Below are 21,153 nucleotides of genomic sequence, written 5' to 3'. Positions count from 1 at the left end.
GTTATGTAGAAACTTGAAAAAAGGCCATGTATTTTGTGATAAGGAATTACACAGTTATCTAGTGCATCGAAGTAGTAATAATAATTTTTTTTTTGTACCCTGCCTATTTGACTGGGTTGCCCCAGACACTCTGGGTGGCTTCCAGCCTATATAAAAACATAATAAAACATTGCACAAATAAACTTTCAGTTGGTCTGCACTCTGCAGCCTTCCTGGGCACCTGCACGTCTTGAAAAACCCACAATGTCCTTGGCTGAGCTACTCTGAGTACAGAAGGCAGGGATGCTAACTACCTTGTGCCTGTCTGCTTGTTTGTTTGTTGTGGTGGCTTTTAAGTGAGCTCTTCACTTGTAAATAAATCAGAGCAGAAAGCTTAAAAAGAAAGATGGAGGGAGTTCCCTTTAGAAACAAAATGGGCATGCACACCAGTCTTAGGTGCTTGGTATCCACCTACAACTTCCCACATCAGTTAAAATTCAGGGAAGGCTGTCATGAGGTAACTTCTTCCATAGGGCTTTCAATGATCAGGGGGCACAGGCAGCTTGGGAGGCTGCAAAAATATTTAACTGGAACAAAAAAACAAGCACACTATCCAGAGGCACCTTACAAAGATAAATTCTATGCGATGAAAGTATACCAAAATTCTAAAGTGTCCTGTGAAAGGTGGAAAACTGAAAGCCTCTCTTGCAGATGTAGAAAACTTTTGAGTTTTCTAGGCAGAAAGACCCAGCTGCACAAACACAAGATGGAGGACACCTGGCTTGACAGCAGTACATGTGGGAAAGATCTAGGGGTCTTTGTGGACCGCAAGCTTAACATGAGTCAACCGTGTGATGCAGCAGCAAAAAAAAAGCTAATGCTATTCTAGGCTGTATTAACAGGCTTATAGTGTCCAAGGAAGGAATAGTTCTGCCTTGGCCAGACACACCAGGAGTCCTGTGTCCAGTTCTGGGCACCACAATTTAAGAAGGATGTTGACAAGCTGGAACATGTGCAGAGGAGGGCAACCAAGATAATCAAGGGTCTAGAAACCAAGCCTTATGAGGAACGGTTGAAGGAGTTGGGAATGTTTATCCTGGAAAAGAGAAGACTGACAGGAAATATGATAGCCATCTTTAAATATCTAAAGGGCGGTCACATGGAAGATGGAGCAAGCTTGTTTTCTCCTGCTCTGGCGGGCAGGACTCGAACCAATGGCTTCAAGGAGAAAGGAGATTCTGACTAAACATCAGGAAGAACTTTGTGACAGTAAGAGTTGTTCGACAGTGGAACGGACTCCTTCTAGAGGTTGTCGACTCTCCTTCCTTGGAGGTTTTTAAGCAGAGGTTGCATGGCCAGCTGTCATGGATGCTTTAGCCGAGATTCCTGCATTGCAGGACTAAATGACCCTCGGGATCCCCTCCATCTCTACAAGTCTATGATTCTGAATAGTTGGGGAATGAGGTTTCAGCACAGTTATTATCAAAGCCCCACTAAACAGTACAGCTTCCTAGGTGACCTTGGGCCAGCCATGACCTCTGAGGCTACTCACGAGGGTAGCTCTGAAGATGAAATGGGAGAGGGAGAGAAGCAGAGGCGTAGCTGGGGGGCGGCAGGGGGCACTGGGCACCACATGTCTCTCCTAAGAGTGACGTGGTGGCTTGGACACTTGCAGGCTCTGCGCCACCCCAGATACCTGAGCTTCTAGCTCCGCTGCTGAAGAGCCGCTTGGAGGAATATTTATTACAGTAATGAGACCAGTAGTGAAAAGCCTGCTGGTGCCTTGCGTAGTAGCCCCATGAACCCTGGGTTGGGAGGCGTGCTAGGAGATCAAGATCTGTGTGTGTCCCCCCGTTTTGCCAAACAAAGCAAGCTGCCTGGCTTTGGGGCAAAGCAAGCGTGAGCTGTGAAAGAGCAGCGGCTGCCTGGAATCTCTCTGCTGTGCTCTTTGCCCCTTGGGCTGCAGCTTCCCTGCACACGCTGGATCACAGGGGAGCTGAAGTTTCATTTACCGACTGAGCAGCTTTGAAAAAAAAAAGCCCCTGTTCCCAATTAGTGTTGCAAGTTGTCCAGATCAATGGCGGGTTAAACTGAGCTGCCCACTCAAGTGGGGGGCGTAGCGTGCAATAAAAGGAGAGGAAAGAGCCGGGTGCGTGGGGGGTGGGGGTGGGGGGACGCTTGCATCTCTTTCAAGGGACTGGATTCTTTCAAGCGAGCTGGATTCTTGTGTGAAAAACAACTGCCACAATACTTAAGTTGTAACCTTCTCACCCCTGACGGCATGGGAAAGTGTACTTCTCAGCTGTCAGTGAGGAGAGAGGCCGCTGTAGTCATGAGAAATTTTGATAAAAAATGCAGCTTCAAGCTTGCCCTCCTCTTTTGCACATGTCATCGTGCCTATCAAACGGCTTAATTGGAAAATTAGTCGTGCTTTTCATTTAGAGCCCTGAAAGTTCAAGTGCCAATAATTTCTCAGAGACCTTTTGTTTTTGTTTTTGTTTTATTTACTAAGAACATATTCATTGAGGGACACTGGAGAAAGACCTACTACAACAGAAAAACCAAATGTCCAGCACCTTTGTTCCTGATCCATCCCTTTTTTGTTGCTAACATCATAAAAAATTCATTTTACAAACGTGATTCCTAGGCCCTTTCATTTTTACCATGATGGTTTAAAATGTAGTGATTTATAGGCTACCCAGTGTTCGGGGAACATGATTAAACGAACAATATTTTTTTTCTTAAAAGAATGAGTGGAAATATCATATTCTCTGTTACTATGATATTATGGAACAAAAGATCGCTATTAAAATACGTGGTATCTTGGAACCCATTTGTAACCACATTTTAATCCATCAGTATTTTTTGCACCTGTGAAAATAAACTTGAAAGTCACAATGGGATTTTTGAGACTTACAGACTCAAAATACATTTTCAAGATATTTCAAACATGAACACGTTAGGTCTTTTCCCAGAAAAAGTTAATACTTAAAATAATCAGTGACGGACTCACTCCCCACTAACATCCCACCCAACATTTCCAAACCCTTTACTAAGGCCCCTGGCTTAGCACCACACCTGCTTACTGCACATTACTTCTAGGGCTTCCCTAGATCAAGGATCCACAGCTGTTGCTAGCACATTAAGATGTGTGTGCTGCTCCCTGCAGCTCTCGCAGCCCCATTAGGCAAGGGCATGGAACTTCAAACCAGCAAGGATCATAGAATCATAGAATCATAGAGTTGGAAGAGACCACAAGGGCCATCGAGTCCAACCCCCTGCCAAGCAGGAAACACCATCAGAGCACTCCTGACATATGGTTGTCAAGCCTCTGCTTAAAGACCTCCAAAGTAGGAGACTCCACCACACTCCTTGGCAGCAAATTCCACTGTCGAACAGCTCTTACTGTCAGGAAGTTCTTCCTAATGACAGTAAAAGGAAAAGAGTTTCCGTTGCCACCATCTTGGGCCCATCTCCCACATGAACCCAGAAGCCTGAGGATTGCTTTGAATGTTACAAATAACACTGGGAGGTGGAGGGATGGGGGAGTTTGTCTACTGTGCCATGTAACACTAAATTATGTAATCATATAAAACTGTCCTGAATCCATCTGCTGCGTCTGGAGACATGAGATCTGTGCATCGTAAGACCCAAGTCACAACTCTAAAGTGGTAAATTAATATAAGATAATCGTAACTGGGTAACTCTGTGTTTTTTGTAATCTTTTAAGTTGTCTGTTGTTGCTTCAGATTTTGGATACCGCTTGCAGATACATTAAGCGGTCAAGAAATTAAACAATCCATCAAAATAAATATCAGAAATGCGTTAAATTGTGCTATAAAGGCTGCTTCGTTTGACAAGTTGCTCGAACTGAAGCATCTCCGATTGGCCTTCAATCAGCTCCTAAGATGATCTGCTCTGACTGGGTTGCGTAACAGCAGTACACCTTATGTAGGTGTTGCCACAGCGCATCAAAGATCAAACCAATTGCTAGGGAGCATGAGGAAAAATGTGCTGTTGAGCTCATGTCTTCCCACAGGCAACTGGTTGGCCATTGTGAGAAGAGCATGCTGGGCTGGAGCAGGACTCTTCATTTGTTATTTTATTTTCCCTCTGCCTAAATGCAGACTCAGTGGATCAGGGAGTATGGTGCATGAATCCTATGGGTCAGGTTCCTTGAATGAACTCTTTGCTGAAGAATTACATCAGCCCCAGACAGCATGGTGATTGGGTGGAGAAGATGAGAGTTGTAGTCCAAAAGAGCTGGAGAGCATTTCATTGGAGGAAAGCTGCCTTACACTCCTATTTCATTCTTGGCCTCACCAGGGCTTGCACCACTGCCAGCTCAGATTGGGGGACTCTCTTTATACAAATATGTTTGCACACATCCATGAATTCCCTGCTACCCCATTTGCTCAGCAGTTCCAGATAGGCAGCAGCAGAAATGTCTCCCCATATAAACATCTTCTCTTATCAAATATGATGAGCAATTTCCTGCAACTATCCCTGCCCAGACAAGTGATGGCGATCTTAGATGTGATAGTTATTGCAACAGCTTTGTGAGGACCGCTTGAAAAGCAGTATTTAAGAACTGTACCTTAATTAAATAAGCAACCAAGATTAGTTAACAACAGTGACCTTACGTTTCATCTTGTATAATTTATTGTTTTCTCAATATTGCTGCGCTTTTGAAAATGTGAGGCGCATTTTAAAATGTTCGTTTTTCTTCGTGCAAATAACAACGTTAGCAAGGTATTCTGCAGGTTGCAAATACGTTAGTCTTTTTGAAATTTGGATCATCACACTACGATATTATCTTCCTCCCCCCCCCCCTGCTTTGCCCCCTTAGCCAGAAGATAGAATCATAGAATCATAGAGTTGGAAGAGACCACAAGGGCCATCGAGTCCAACCCCCTGCCAAGCAGGATGGATATACAGAGAGACATGAACACACATCTACAAAACCACAATTCTTCACCCAAATTACATGAGCTTGTGGCACAGATGGGGATTGTCTGCACCCCAGATAATATTTAATTTGAGTGGGGTAAGGCTCTGGTGGGCACACCTCAAATTAGCCATGTGGCGAGCGTTTAACCACAGACGTACCAATTCCCATCTGAGCAGCTGACAGCCCTGCATAATTTATTGCATGCAAATGGTGAGACCTGCCTTTGACGTGAGAATCAGGATCCAATTGCCACAGGATATTCCCTGTAATTGCTAGTTTGCTGTGACAAGGGTAGTACAGGCAGTACTACCGCGAGCGATTAGGGAGCTGTGGGGAGTGTCTCCACCACCCTCTTTCCCATCAAATATTTTCTCCCCCTTTTTATTATTATTGAACAAGAAGGGCTGACCAGGAAGCTCCCATATGGCCCATCCGTCAAGGCAGCCTTCATTCACAATGGAAGCTCAATTAGTCTTGTGGTGTCACTTAATTTCTAGAAACGAAGGATAGTGGGCAGCTAAGTAGGACACAAGATGTGGTGTAGGATAATGATTGCTTGCTTGCTCTCTATCCTCTCCCCCTCCCCATTATTTATTTATTTATTTGTCCCCTTAAAGAAAACTTCTCTAGGTGAGTGTTTATGTACACAATGAAAAAAAATCATAATAAAAAACAACCCAGTCTTGGATTCCCCAGTCTAAAGTCAAACATTAGCCACTGGCTCTCTTGGAAGCAATGCATTCATGAATGCTCCTGAGAGTTAGGTCAGGTAGCTTACCTGGCTAACAGAAGACTCTCCCAGCATCCGTAGCTCATTCTGCCACCCTTCCAGGCCACCCCTAGCAACGTACCAGATGCCAGTGTAACATTTTTGTGATCGCACTCATCCACCAATTAACAAAAGGAGGCAAAATGTGAGGCAGAAAATTTGGTTTAATTGTTTTGTGATGTTTCATAGGAAGCAAAGGAAATTGATTGTGTTCAAATTATTATGGTGCCTTGGACAGGTACTCTACATGGGGAATCCAAGTGGGATCCCAAGTATTTTGAGTTCCACTGTGGGAACAAAGCATCTATGCAAACTGAGATCTTGCCACCATCTCCCAGGGGGAAAGGGATGGAAACACACACTAGCACGCATGATAGCCTCACATTGTTAACTTGGCCCATTTATGCCCCAGAAACCTTCCATGTTAGCCAGCTCCCATTATGCTGTCCAACCATATTTCCATCTTCATTTGGATGATTGTCATGGCCTGCTGGTTGACAATATATGTAGCTTGTGGATTAGGAGAAGGCTGTTAAGATAATACATGTTTCCCTATATTGCAGCTGTTCAGGAGGAGTCATCTGGTGGTATTGGGTGGTGAGCTCTTCTGCTTGCTCTTGTGCGCAGAGTGAAGGATGTAGGATATTTGCAAGTCCTACTTGAATTTAACTGCTCCCGTTTCTTGCTTGCATTTGTTTGGGGAAAGTACATAGCTCAGTGGTACAGCATCTGCCTTGCATACAGAAGGTCCAAGGTTCAATTCCTGGCATTCTGGGTAGGGCTGGGAGAGATTCTGTCCTGACTAAAACTCTGTAGAGCTGTTCTCAAGTCAGGATAGCCAATGGTCCAATGTTCTGACACAATATAAGGTAGATTTCTATGTCCTTGAATAGGGTTGCCATACGTCCGGAATTTCCCAGACATATCCGGAATACTGTAGCTGCAAGCAGTGTCCTCGTGAAAATTGGCAAAATGTCTGGGAAAATCTAGATTTTTGGCAGCCCATGTTGCCAGTGTCATTTTTGCCAATTTCCTTCAGAAATAGCTCAAAAACATCCAATTTCTTTGTGAACAAAGAAACTAAAAAACAAAATTGTCCAGATTTTCACTTTTTGAAATATGGAAACCCTATCCTTTAGGCCCCAGCTGTGGGAGTATTTTGGTTCCTGATGGTTGTTTCTGGTCCTAAGAAGACAAGTGTTAGCAATATGCACTTTCTACATTGTTGTGATTATTGTGGTCCTTGGTAGTCTTTTTCTTTTTTTCTTGCAGGGTGATTTTATCCGTGTTCTCATTTCTGTGCTGCAAGGTATATAAGGCCAGAGCGATGCAGCCCTGTGCCATACATCTTGATAAGGGACAGCAAGTTTCCTTTGCTAGATCTGATATGCCTCTGGTGTCATGTTGTTGTTTAGTCGTTTAGTTGTGTCCGACTCTTTGTGACCCCATGGACCAGAGCACGCCAGGCACTTCTGTCTTCCACTGCCTCCCGCAGTTTGGTCAAACTCATGCTGGTAGCTTCAAGAACACTGTCCAACTATCTTGTCCTCTGTCGTCCCCTTCTCCTTGTGCCCTCAATCTTTCCCAACATCAGGGTCTTTTCCAGGGAGTCTTCTCGTTTCCTGCTTGGCAGGGGGTTGGACTCGATGGCCCTTGTGGTCTCTTCCAACTCTATGATTCTATGATTCTATGATTCTCTTCTCATGAGGTGGCCAAAGTATTGGAGCCTCAGCTTCAGGATCTGTCCTTCCAGTGATACAATGATTTAATTAGCTGTGGAAGCAGACAGAATTGCAACCACCACTACAACACTGGGCGGGGAGTGGGACAAAGAGGAAGGAATGGAGTGAAGACATTTTGGCTTGTTCATTAAATTCAGTCTTAGTGTTTTCATTCAGGCCAACATAATATTGCAGTATTGCAATTGGCTGGAGAACTGCATTGCAAAATTTGGAGAAGTTTTAATTTTGAAGGATGCCAGTGATTGGGTTTCTGTTGTTTAGGAAAGTGAAAATCACACACTGAAACAATTTTTACCCATCCCTAGTTGTCAGTAGCCTTTCTGCTGGTTCAAATGTAGCACTCTGCCAATGTAATTTCCCCACCCCTTCACTCTCTCACACTTGCATAGCATGATGCTCTACCATTCTGAAGGAGGGTGGTAAGAGCAACCTCATAATGGCCAGTAAGAATAGGTTTGCTATCTCACAGCAAGTATGGGGAACATCTGGCACCCAGATGTTGTTGAACTCCTAACTCCTACCAGCCCAGTGGTTAGGGAGGATGGGAGTTGTAGTCCAACAACATATGGAGGGCCACAAAGTTCCCCATCTCTGTGTTAAAACATGAACTGGTAACACCACTATTAGCATTTGGTCTGCATTTGGGGCTTCGTAGGTCAAATCCAGTATTTTGAGCTGTGCGCAGAAGGCAATACGAAACCTGTGCAAACAGTAAAAGGAGAATGTGATTGAATCTATTTTCCTACTGATTGCTTCCCTTTCCTCCACCCCCAACCCAAATCACACACAGTACCTCCACTGTTTACTCAGTTTACTTTTTTAAGGGACAAAAGCAGCCCACACTAATACAGACCAATAAACCTTTGATACCACATTGCATATTATAGAATAGAAGTTGTGTAGAGGGGAGACATGTTAGCCTTCTTCTTCATTCCCCCCCCAGGACTTTCCCCCTCATTACATTGGAATTTTATGAAAGAAAAAGCAAACAGAATTTAGAACTGGTCTTTGTGGGGAGGAAAGGAGTGTCACTTTGATTTACCATTTTGCATAATCTTCAATCACAACTGGTTTTCAGTGCCTTGGTACAGACTGTCCTTGGAGCAAACTTGAGTATGTTATCTGAAAAGGCCTAGATTGGGAGATAAGCATTTAATACTGGCAGATAATCATTGCTGTAGAATACAATGCACAATGTTTGTTTCGCTTCCATTTCCCTGCTGCTCCCTTAAAGATACCTCTGAATACTTGCATGATGCATCTTAATCTTTCATCCTCTGGTTGTTTGTTTAGGCATGCTGATTCCCATTTCTTCCTTTAACTGATAAAATGTATGCATGTTCCTTGTCATTTTCTTTTCTTTTCTTTTCTTTTTTTAAGAAAAGAAGTGTTGAAGGAAACCAAAATCAGATAGCAGGGCAGTTGAGACGCCTGTTCCCACAGTGTAGAAGCCAATGTGGTACTCCAGATGTTGTTGGAAACAACTCCCATTAACTTAGCTTGAACAGCCAATGGACAGGGAGGATGGAAACAGTAATCCAACAATATCTGGAAAGCACCAGATTGTCTACCCTTCTGATGACAACAAGAATGTACAGATGTTAACCAACATGACGTGTAGAGGAGGGACCAGGATATTGCCCATTCAGCGTATCATGTGAAGAGTCTAACAATCATATGTAAACAGGCTCTTTCATAAATTATGCCAAAGTATGTGTGTGTGAGTGTATTAACTGTGTGTATTAATCTGCGTGTATTAACTGAACACAATTGAAACATTTGTGAAGCTCTGTTAACCTCCTTCTTTCACTTTTCATGAATAAGAATGTCTTCGAAATCTGCAGCTGACAGTTCTCTATTCTGTAATAGATTTCATTATTAGTAGTATATTCTTCCTAAGTTCCTTCTATTTTGGGGAGTTATGCTTAGGCCAGAGCTTTCCAAACTGTGTGTTGTGATAGATTAGTGTGCCAGCTGCAGTGCATAGGTGTGTCGCACAAATGCACCACATACTCCTCCCAGGCCTAGAAAAGGGTTAGTTTAACCTCCAGTTTGCTAGTAAAACTGAAGTACTATGTCGCGAAATGATGCATGTCTAAAAAGTGTGTTGCCAACATGAAAAGTTTGAAAAGTTCTGGCTTAGGTTAATGCTATGTGTGTTTCCTACAAATTACAAAGCTGGTCATTGTTTCCACTGTTTATTAATACATTGCTATAATTGAAAACTTTAAAAATTGCAGGCTACACAATCATATCTTAAAGGGCCATCTTTTGCTGTTATTGTTTTTTAAAGTACCGTAACACAAAACATTTCTGATGCAGAAGACTCAAGCAGTGAATGACCTAGTGCGATGGAAATGTTAATATATTTTTCTATTACTAGCCTTTGGACAGTGTAAATCAAGCCTTGTCTTCCTCAGAGTCATAGACCAGTAACTGAATAAGTGGTGAAGTGCTTCCTGCATCCAACAGAGTAGTGTGGCCATTTATTTACTGTTCAGATGGATACATTCAACATTATAATATTTATGTCACAGTAAATTAAGGAACCTTTCGTTATGACAGCAATTACTTTAAGTAACATCTTGGGAGGGGGGTTTCTAGGGCTAAGGTGAAACTGTGAAGCTCCCTAGTTTTTCTTTCTATTGGATGCTATAGGTATGTTGTTTAAGTAATCCTGTCATATTTATAGTACTGACATGTGGGGGTTTTTTGTATGTTATTAGAGTTTTGTTTTGCTATGATAGTATGAAATGGTTCCTATCCTATGTTCTTGTTTTGCTTTCACATGAGAGATGGAGCAAGCTTGTTTTCTCCTGCTCTGGGAGTAAGACTTGAACCAATGGCTTCAAGTTACGGGAAAGCAGATTCCAACTAAACATCAGGAAGAACTTTCTGACAGTAAGAGCTGTTACACAGTGGAATGGTCTCCCTTGGGAGGTGGTGGACTCTCCTTCCTTGGAGGTTTTTAAGAAGAGGTTGGGCGGCCATCTGTCCTGAATACTTCAGTTGAGATTTCTGTATTGCATGGACTCGATGATCCTCAGGGTCCCTTCCAACTCTACAATTCTATGATTCTATGAAGTTGTTTTTATAGTGTTTGCTTGAAATGCATTCCCTGTTTCTTTGTTGTACGCTTCTTTGAGCATGATTTTTGTTTTAACTGGAAAGCAGCAATATATATATATATATATATATATATATATATATATATATATGCAGGTTTTGGTGTCTTCGGGTGTCTTCCCGTGTAAGAGTCGGGGTGTCTGTGCGACGTTTCGACGTCGCACAGACACCCCGACTCTTACACGGGAAGACACCCGAAGACACCAAAACCTGCATTCCTATACCCGTGAAAATCTACGAAAGCATATATATATATATATATATATATATATATATATATATATATATGCATGTATGAATGAATGACATTTGAATAATATGTATAGGCTTAAGCTCAATTGAAATTATTCTGACACGGCTTACTTTAACTTCAAATGGTTTCAATCAGGCTTCAGTACAACTAGCTTTCTCTTGGTTGGATGAGACCAGAAGCTATGCCCTACTTTCGCATCCGTGCAATAGGATGATTGGAAAAGGTACCAAATTCAATGAGCATCAAATAGTACCAGTGAGTGGAAAGAGCTGGAAGTGAGTGTGGAGGGCACACCTAGCAGTGGCGTAGTGTGGGGGGTGCAGGGGGGCCCGGCCGCAACATCTGGGGGTTAGGGTTAGGGGGCACAAATCCACGGGTTAGGGGGCGCAAATCCACGGGTTAGGGGACACAAATTACTTGCCTTGCCCCGGGTGCTGACAACCCATGCTACGCCACTGACACCTAGATCTCCCTTTTCCATTTGGCCCTGCATACGATGTCAGGCTGTGAACAAGTGGGTGTTGTAAAACGGTGCCGCAGGCCAACTTAAATAAAATATTGGGCAGGTCCAGGTAAGCCTGCATAATTGATCACATGTCATGGCACAAACACACAATTCCCATCAACTTTGAGGGGTGGCCCCCTCAAATATTTTATTGGGGGGCTGAAGGGACCTCAGCCCCTAGGAGTTGGCTCCTATGTAGCTGTGTCAGCAGTGGCAAATAAACAATTATGACCCAGCCGAACATCAACTTTCTGCTCTGTTGCCAGCCTCAATGACTGAAGAAACTGTTGGAGAGGAAGCCATGACTTCCTTAACATGCACCTTAGAAAAAATCACAGCACCTCTATTCCATAAACACAACATGGGCAGTTTATCACCCCAACAGACCGCACTGCATGGACTGAGATCCCTTGTAATGTAGCAATGCTTGGTGGGCTTCAGCTCTTTTACTTCACCTCAGCAGACTCTGTGGCATTATCAGGGACTTGCAATGCACTGGGGTGCACCTCCTGAACCATAGGAAGCTTCACTGGGCATTCCCAAAAATGTTACCGCCATCCCAAATGACAACTTGGCTTGCTTGTGCCACTGGGTCAACCCAATACTGTATGGAGATTTTATCCCACCCCCCTCTTTCTCTGCCTCCTTCCCTCAAGCTGCACTGATTCTGAAGAAGTGAAGAGCACTAGCAGTTATTCCCTGATAAACTATGTCAACTGCCTTCTTGGAGTTGTTTTGGCTTTAGGTATTTATTTAGGTGCTTTCTTAAGGTATATGACGTAGATCTGGGTTGTTCTGGCAACTCACACAGCCTGTGGCGATGCTTCTTGCTCTGAACTAAGCCAAACAGTAGGGGGGGGGAGGGGAGGGGGAAGAGAAAGAGGAGGAGGGAAGAATACCCTTTGATAAATAACCTTTCCATATTAAATGCACATCAATCTGACATAAACAATTAGCTGTCAGGTGCTTGGCTTTGCAAGCAGAGGCCAATTTTCAGATTAGTGCTAATTGCAGGGAGGGCTGACACATCAACTGGGAGAGCCAGTAGCTTGCAGTACTGGTAAGAGCAGACTTCAATAGCGAGAGCAAGGGAGGGCTGAGGCTGCCTGTCTCCAGATTGCTGGCAGTATGACTGTAGAGTAAAGTAATGGAGCTGGCAGGGTGGAATCAATTACTGGCCAATGAAGATTTTCCCACAGGTCGGGGCTTGGGAAAAAAAGGACGTTCCTGCTGCCAAGACAGCTGGCATGGACTGTCCAGTGGGAAAGGAGCCGGCAGAACGAGAGAGAGGGAGAGGGACAGTTCTCTGTGATAAAACCAGTGACAGACTATAAATTATGAAAAGGGTACTTGGCAAGAGGATTTAGAGCTCGCTACCTCTCTGTTTTCTCTCCCCCTGCACCCCAGAACCGTTCAGAGTTATTCACCGACTTGAGCTGGGAAATAAAATGTGTCAGTGGACAAACCCTACATTTATCTCTCTCAGTTCTCTTTAATAGGGTACATGTGTGCTCTGCTTTACAGACCCTTTAAAGCAACATTGTCTTTTGCAAGGCTGCCTTGATGTTGCGCTGAGTAATCATGCAGCATGTTGCTCTTTTGCAGAGCCAGATTAAAGCCCTTGAGACATTTCGCTTGCAGCTCAGTTACATGTATTAAGGACCATTGAAATCAACGGAAGGTATACCCCCCCCACAAAGGCAGAAGGTTGTGGTCTTTGTAACTTCCACATCCCAGTTCTGTACTATCCAGAAATTAACACGGTTCTTTCCCACCTACAGTGTTACATCGTGTTACGTACCACCCCCCTTACGAATGTTGCAGGTTATGCGCTCCACTAACCTGGAAGTAGAAGCCCCTTGTTGCGAACTTTGCCCCAGGATGCGAGCGGAAGTTGCACTCTGGCGGCGCGGCAGCAGCGGGAGGCGCCATTAGAGAAAGCGCACCTCATGTTACGAGCAGTTTCCTGCTACGAACGGACCTCCAGAACGGATTAAGTACATAACACGAAGTACCACTGTACTCCTTTATCCTCACATTAACATTGAGAAGGAGCTCAGGCTGCTGGACAGTGACTGGCCCCATCCCACCCAGTGAGCTTCATGGTCGAGTGAAGATTCAAAGCCTGTTTCCCTGAGTTCCAGCCCTAGTTTGGTGCTCTAACCACCAGCAGCCAATGTATGCTTTCTGGATGTTTTTGCACTACAACTCCTAACATCCTTCTCCATTGGCTATGGTGGCTGTGCCTGGTGGAAGTTGTAGTCCAGTAGCATTCAGAGGGCACCCCACTGACTACTCTTGAAACTATATCAGTGACAAGAAAACTACCTGAAATTCATAGGGTTAATTAGTTGTTCTACTTATTACATGAGTCATAGAATTGGAAGGAACCACAAGGGTCATCTGGGCCAACCCCTTGCAATGCAAGGATCTTTTGTCCAATGTGGGACTCCAACCCACGACCCTGAGATGGAGAGTCTCATGCTCTACCAGCTGAGCTCTCCCAGCTTTGCACAAGAATGAGAACAAGGGCAATACCTTGGGAAATTGTCCCACTAGCCTAGGAAATTGGATACCCACTTGGCATCACCAAAAAAGAAAACAAAAGGAGACACAGATTTGAATAGAATATTTAGAAATATTAAGTTAAATAGAATTACAGATTTAAAACTGAACAGCCCTTCAAACAGTACTCTTTCAAATTGAGGACTTTGCTCTGTAAAACAGGACACATGGTCACTCTAAGACAAAATAGCTTGTTAAAATTGAGTTTTGATGACCACACCAGCCAACCAGCCAGCCAGCCATGGCACTGGGAATACATTTAATTGGCACATAAAAGCCAAGTGAAAGAAAATAAAAGTATTCTCATGCAAATAAAGAGGGTATCACAGTAACAGTCGCATCTGAGATTTGGAGCAGGGGAAATCCTCGGTATGTTGTAAAATTAAAATGATTGTGATTGCAATCCTATCTACTTCAGATCTCACTGGGACTTAATTCTGAGTCCATGTACAAGGATGGTGCTGTTATTCACTCCTACCCTCTACTTAAAGCAATGACATTAACATATTGTGGTTTTTGAAGACTGGAGTCTGAATTCAGTACAAAAAACAACATTGACAAGTCAAGTAGATCCTGGCCCAGTTTAATTTAGGATAGGGCTGTGGTATTACACATTTGAGTATTTAGGAATAGGCAAACACCTGGATGCATGCACACAGAGATGCATGTGGACCAATAAAAATTGTCCTTCATGTATATTAAACAGGGTTCAAGTCCACACACTGCACCATTCTTGAGAGAAAAGTGCAGACCGTGCTCATGAGAAGAAGCCATCTGAATAGGGAATGAGAAAATGATGGGCTCAAAAACATTCTTCCCATTTGAGGAAAGAATGTTTTTTTTAACCACCACCTGTGATTAGAACACCTGTTCTCTATGCACCTGTGCAATTGTATTAAGAGTGCTGGGGCCCTAATGAATGGGGGGTTCTGTTCAGGGATGCACTGCGGAATCTTTGTTTTTTGCTTTAGTTGTGAAATTTTTAAAAATGCTGCTGAAAATAATAATATTTTAGGCAACTTTCATTGAAATCCTGACCTCAAAATAATTTGGCCTCTTTATTTTTTTTAAAGTAGGAACATGCCTGGCAGTTCTGACAGGCCTGAAGTCTAATGAATTTGTTCACGAAGAGACCAATCTGGTGGCACATAAACTGCAACCACAGGAGGCCTCTGATTCAATTAAAATTGTTTCCTCTGGTTTGACTTCTTGTATTGATAGAATCTCTCTCTCTCTCACACACACACACCCCCCGCTCTGCTGGGATGAGAGTTCTCAGAGTCTGCTTTAAAGTTAGGCTAATGGAGCCAAGCAGTGCTTTATGTAAGTGTGTTTACAGGAGGATAGTGACAGGAGGATGCTTATCCTGCTAATATGGAACTGCGATGACAACCCCAGCAATTGGCACAATCAGTGGCTTTGTGAATGCATTTAATTGGCAAATAAAGGCCTGCAGAAGTGAAATGAATGTATCATCATGCACAGGGGATTAGGTTCACCCTCGTCCTTCACATGACAGATTAATTTGTGCCCAGGTCTTCTCACTCCCATGACTTCCCACCCATATTTTGAGAATCAACAAAGATGCATCAATTTAATTGTGTGATGCTCTAGATCAGGGCTGGGAGACCTGTGACTTTACAGATTTTGTTGAACTACAGTTCCCATCCTCCCTGATCATTGTCCATGCTGGCTACAGTTGATGGAACTCAAGGGTTGAACACCATTCACAGCTTCTTAAGTCCTGTGTTAGATGTCCTGTGTTGAAAGAGAGAAATAAACGAGGAAGAAATATTTCTCTTGATCATTCTCCCGTTGAATATGTCACAGGGAAATCAAAGAGGTGCGATATAAAACCACCTCTGATTCTAAGCAGATTTGGGCCTGACCAGTTTCTGGATAGAAGATTCCTGGTGAGCCCTATCAGCAGAATGAAAATAAACCAAGAGTGATGCTTTAGGATACTGCCTCATCATGCCAGAGTATTTGAACAATGTTGACAATTATTGCTCTCACCCTTCACAATAGAGTGTTTTGGGGGACTCTGGTTAAACAACCTATATCTGCACAAATCATCTTTGAAAAGAGATGGGGAGGGATGGAAGAGTTGGGGTCTGCTTGCAATGGAGGCATTGTCAGCAGCCAAGTCCTCTGCCCCACTGGCCAGCCCCCTGGCCCTCCTGAACTGCCCCAAGGCACAGCACCCACCCACGCTGACCATGGTGATGGAGGTGGTGAAGACCCTGGATGAGCGCAAGGGGGTCTCTGTCGTGGCCATAAAGTGCTACATCCTGGACAGCTACTCCAGGGTGGACCCCATCTGCCTGAAGTACACCCTGGCCCAAGGTCTGGAAAGGGGCTGCCTCATCTGGCCCCAAAACTCTTCCGCGCTGGGTGCCATGGGGAGATTCAAGCTGGGCACAGAGGAAGCCAAGGGAAAGAAGAGCCATGGAAAAAAATCGGATTCAGATGGAAAAACAGCACCCAAACTGAAGAAAGCAGCCAAGAAGCCCAAGGTGAAAGTTCCTGTGGAGAAACCGAGGCAGGGAGCAATCACAGAAGGGGAGAAGAAGGAGGTAGCTCCCAGCAAGAATAGCAAGGCGAAAGCTAGCAAGCATCCAGACAAACCTTCAGCAAAGCCCAAGGTGAAGAAGTCCCCTGAGGGGGAGAAAGCAGCCCAAATCCTCCAGAAACCAAGCTCTTCCAAGGCCTTGCTGGCAAACACACCTGGTGCCCCCCCGGAAAGCTGTGTCTAAGGAAAGCAAGACAGGGGGCTGAGGATGAGGGGCCCCCAGGCAGAGGCCAAGGCTCCTGCAGCAGCCAAGAAAACCGAAGAGGCAAAGGGGGAGAAAGCCAAGGCTGGCCAGGGGTCCAAGCCCCCCAGAGCCAAAGGAGGGAAGGAGGGGGAGAATCCAGCTAGCCGGGGCCCCAAGGAGGCCTGAGGGCCCAGATTCCACAGGGAGGGCAGGATGAGGGCACATGGCTGTCCAACGCGTCACCCTCCATCCGCCTTGTCCAAGGGAGAGGCGACCCCTTTTATGGTGGGGTCCCCATTTATGAATGGACTATTTACGAAGCAAAGACCCTGTTTTTAAACACTGTGTCATTTTCCAATAAAATTCAGAGTGCAGCAAAAACAAACAAACCAACAAACAACCTCTTCGAAAAGTAGCAGCAGAAGCCACTGCAACATACAACAACAACACTTTTATTATTTATACCCTGCGCATCTGGCAGGGTTTTCCCAGCCATTCTGGGCAGCACATATAAAAACTTAATAGCAGCACAGTGGGAATATTCAAGCATGTTGAAATGGTTGAGCAGTTTCAACAGTAAACATATTTACATCAATTGGTCTATTGTCAGTGGAAAAGAACAGAAGGAAAAGTATCAGCTGGGCTTCAAAGTGACATAGGGATGTGCCTTGTACAAATCAAACCACTGCCTCTACGTTGACCAGCAGCAAATCTCCAGGCTTTCAGATGTAGACTTGGAAAGTCTAGGGATTTGAACCTGGGGCTCTTGCATTCGAAGCATGTGCTCTGCTACTGAGCTATGGACTTTCCCTGAGCAGATATAGGAATTCATATTTGGTGGGAGTTAATATGTGTCCTTGTACTTCACCGGGTGAAAATAAAAAAATTCCTTCCAGTAGCACCTTAAAGACCAACTAAGTTAGTTCTTGGTATGAGCTTTCGTGTGCATGCACACTTCTTCAGATACACTGAAACAGAAGTTGCCAGATCCTTCTATATAGTGAGAAGGTGGGGAGGGGTATTACTCAGAAGGGTGGTGGGAATGGGAGATTGGCAGATAGCTGAGATGAGCCTGTTGACGACTCTTAACGACTGCAAAAGGTCTTACAGGAAAAGGCAAGGGGTGAGAAGGTGAAAAATGGCTTAGTCATGTATAATGAGATAAGAATCCAATGTCTTTGTTCAGACCAGGTCTCTCCTTGTTTTTAAGTTTGGTAATGAGTTGCAATTCAGCAGCTTCTCTTTCCAGTCTATTTCTGAAATTCCTTTGTAGTAAAACAGCTACTTTGAGATCTTGTATAGAATGTCCTGGGAGATTGAAGTGTTCTCCTACTGGTTTCTCTGTTTTGTGATTCTTGATGTCAGATTTATGTCCGTTTATTCTTTGGCGTAAGGTTTGGCCTGTTTGTCCAATATAGAGAGCTGAAGGACACTGTTGGCATTTGATGGCATACACAATGTTAGACGATGAGCAATTAAATAGTCCCGAGATGGTATGTGTGATGTTGTTGAGGCCAGTAATGGTGTTGTCCGGGTGTATGTGGCAGCAAAGTTGGCATCTGGGTTTATTGCAGGCTCTGGTGCCAGTGTCCGTGTTAAGTCTGGTTGTAGTATTATTGTGGGTTAGGAGTTGTTTAAGATTGGGTGGCTGTCTGTAGGCAATGAAAGGTCTTCCTCCCAGAGCTTGAGAAAGAGAACTGTCATTGTCCAGGAGAGGTTGTAGATCTCTGATGATGCGTTGTACTGTTTTAACTTGGGAGCTGTATGTGATGACTAGAGGTGTTCTGTTGTTTTCTTTTTTGGGTCTGTCTTGCAGCAAGTTCTCTCTGGGTATCAGTCTGGCTCTGTTGATCTGTTGTCTAACTTCATCTGCTGGGTATTTTAGTTCTAAAAAGGTTTGCTGTAGATCTCTTAGGTGAGAGTCTCTGTCTGTAGAATTGGAACAGATGCGGCTGTAACGTAGTGCCTGGCTATATACAATGGACTGTTTGGTATGTTTGGGATGGTAGCTAAAGGCATGTAGATATGTTTGTCGGTCAGCTGGTTTATGGTATAAGGTGGTGTCTATGCGCCCATCCTGTATTTTTATAGTAGTGTCCAAAAAATGTATTTCTTGTATAGATTGATTCATTGTTAGGTTGATTGTGGGGTGAAAATCATTAAATTTCTGGTGAAAGGTGTCCAGGGTCTGTTGACCATGTGTCCAGATGATAAAAATATTGTCAATGTATCGCAGGTACAAGAGAGGTTTGAGTGGGTAGGAGTTTAGGAAACGTTGTTCTAAATCTGCCATGAAGATGTTGGCATACTGTGGGGCCATGCGGGAGCCCATTGCTGTGCCGCTGATCTGAAGGAACAGGTCATCACCGAATTTGAAGTTGTTGTGGGTAAGGACAAATTGGCAGAGTTTGGTGGCAAGGTCCGCTGTGGTTTTATCTGAAATGGTGTTCCTTATAGATTGTAAACCATCGTTGTGTGGGATGTTGGTATACAGAGATTCCACATCCATAGTAGCTAGTATAGTATTGTTGGGAAGATTATTTGCAGTCGTTAAGAGTCGTCAACAGGCTCATCTCAGCTATCTGCCAATCTCCCATTCCCACCACCCTTCTGAGTAATACCCCTCCCCACTATATAGAAGGATCTGGCAACTTCTGTTTCAGTGTATCTGAAGAAGTGTGCATGCACACGAAAGCTCATACCAAGAACTAACTTAGTTGGTCTTTAAGGTGCTACTGGAAGTAATTTTTTTATTTTGACTATGGCAGACCAACACGGCTACCTATCTGAAACTTCACTGGGTGACATCAGGAAAGTTGAGAGGGCCTCACGTATATCTTTTTGTACATTGTGTAAGAATCCTTTTGTCCTTGTTTCCCTCCTAATAAGATTTGAGCAGCAGCAAGAGCAGCAAGGACAGACTGGCTTCTGTGCGTCAGGCAAATCTGCTCCAGGGAGGGATGGGAGGAGACAACAACAACAACAACAGAGTGGCTTAAAAGGACATGTTTTCTCAAGGATATGATTTGTTCTAGGATAATGCTTAGGGAACAATAGAAAGTTTGTAGGCAGAGGGAAACAATTCTGAGAATGAGAAATTGTACAACTTAACTGTAGACTTCCTGCTCAGCTGCAGAAAGGTACTTTTCTTAAAAGGAGCCACCCTCCATATATAGTTGGGAATTCTTTTCAGAACTATCCCTATTGTTGTTTGAGCTGCTCTTTCTTCATTGACAACAATGGCAAAACTAACATGTACAGGGTCAAAGAGCTCCTGTTAATATTTGCTATATCAGTTGAGGGGGGTCCCCTGATGGTGATTACAATCCATTGAGAATGTTTCCTGAGTAAGTCCTACAGAAATAAAAGGAGTGTGTTTTTATGAAGTTGCCATTCAGTTTAGTGGGATGTTGCTGGGACAGTTGTTGACTCATACAATTTGGGAAGGAAGAAAACTCTGCAGATAACTTCTTTATTATGTGGAGGACAGATTATTTTAAAATTAGCATTCCTAAATATGCCTTTTCTGTTCTATTTCACGTTTACTTTTTCTTTTTTGCTGCTTCTATATTAATACAGTCTAATTTCATACAGGAAAAAGTTTCATTGAATTGAATGGAACTAACTACAAGTTATCACGGACATGAAGAATTGCAACATTGAATGAAAAAATGTGCAATGTTAGCAGTCCACATTTTTTAAATCTTAGAAGTTATATTAAAGTATTTACTGTATTGAAAAACACACTGGTTGCAATCCATCTGATGTCAAACGGGTTTTTAATTTTGTTTATTTCAAGGGAGAGATTGAAGCATGTGCTTAATTCTCATATTGAGATTAACAGAACTTTAAGGTGTTTGCCAAAGTGTGGGCAATGAGGTGCAGTGCAAGCATGCTATCTTCTAGTTTTGCATTGTTGGATTAAAAAAGCTTTGTAGTGCCATATTCAATATTTATTTTTGCTCCTCCAATTTTTTCCTGAAGTTTGTTCTGTTTATTTGTGTACCTCCCAGCATTTTACCTGATCTCATTATTTATATGTTGAAGCTTCTTGATGATTCTTCTAATCCCTCAGCTCCATACTCAGTAGCTTTGGCACTGATGAATTTTATTTGCCCCCAAGTGATTGCTTCAAATGCTGAAGCTATAGATTTTAGAATCTTCCCATAAACTAACAAGGTGCAGATCAGTATGAGCCATGGATACTTCCTTGACCCATGAAAGCAAATGCTTTGTGTTGATGTCTCTGGGAGAACGAGGATAAAGGTGTTATGAGGTAGTCTAAGAGATGAGGAAGATGACAGGTATAGACTAATTATTGCAGTCATCCCAAATATAGTCCCCTAAATTTCTCCCATACAAGGCAACAAACTGAATTACTGGGAGAAAGGGTGAATAGGTCAAAACTGTGAGGCGATCTGAGTAGTTCGGAGTGGGGAAGTCAGGACCACCGAGAGACCAATTTATCCCCCTCCTCCTCTTAAGAACATAAAAAAGCCTCAGAGAA

Source organism: Podarcis vaucheri, assembly GCF_965113315.1.
Source record: "Podarcis vaucheri genome assembly, chromosome: 8".
Classification (NCBI taxonomy): domain Eukaryota; kingdom Metazoa; phylum Chordata; class Lepidosauria; order Squamata; family Lacertidae; genus Podarcis; species Podarcis vaucheri.
The sequence above is the reverse complement of the archived record's forward strand: the minus strand, read 5'-3'. Positions refer to the sequence as shown.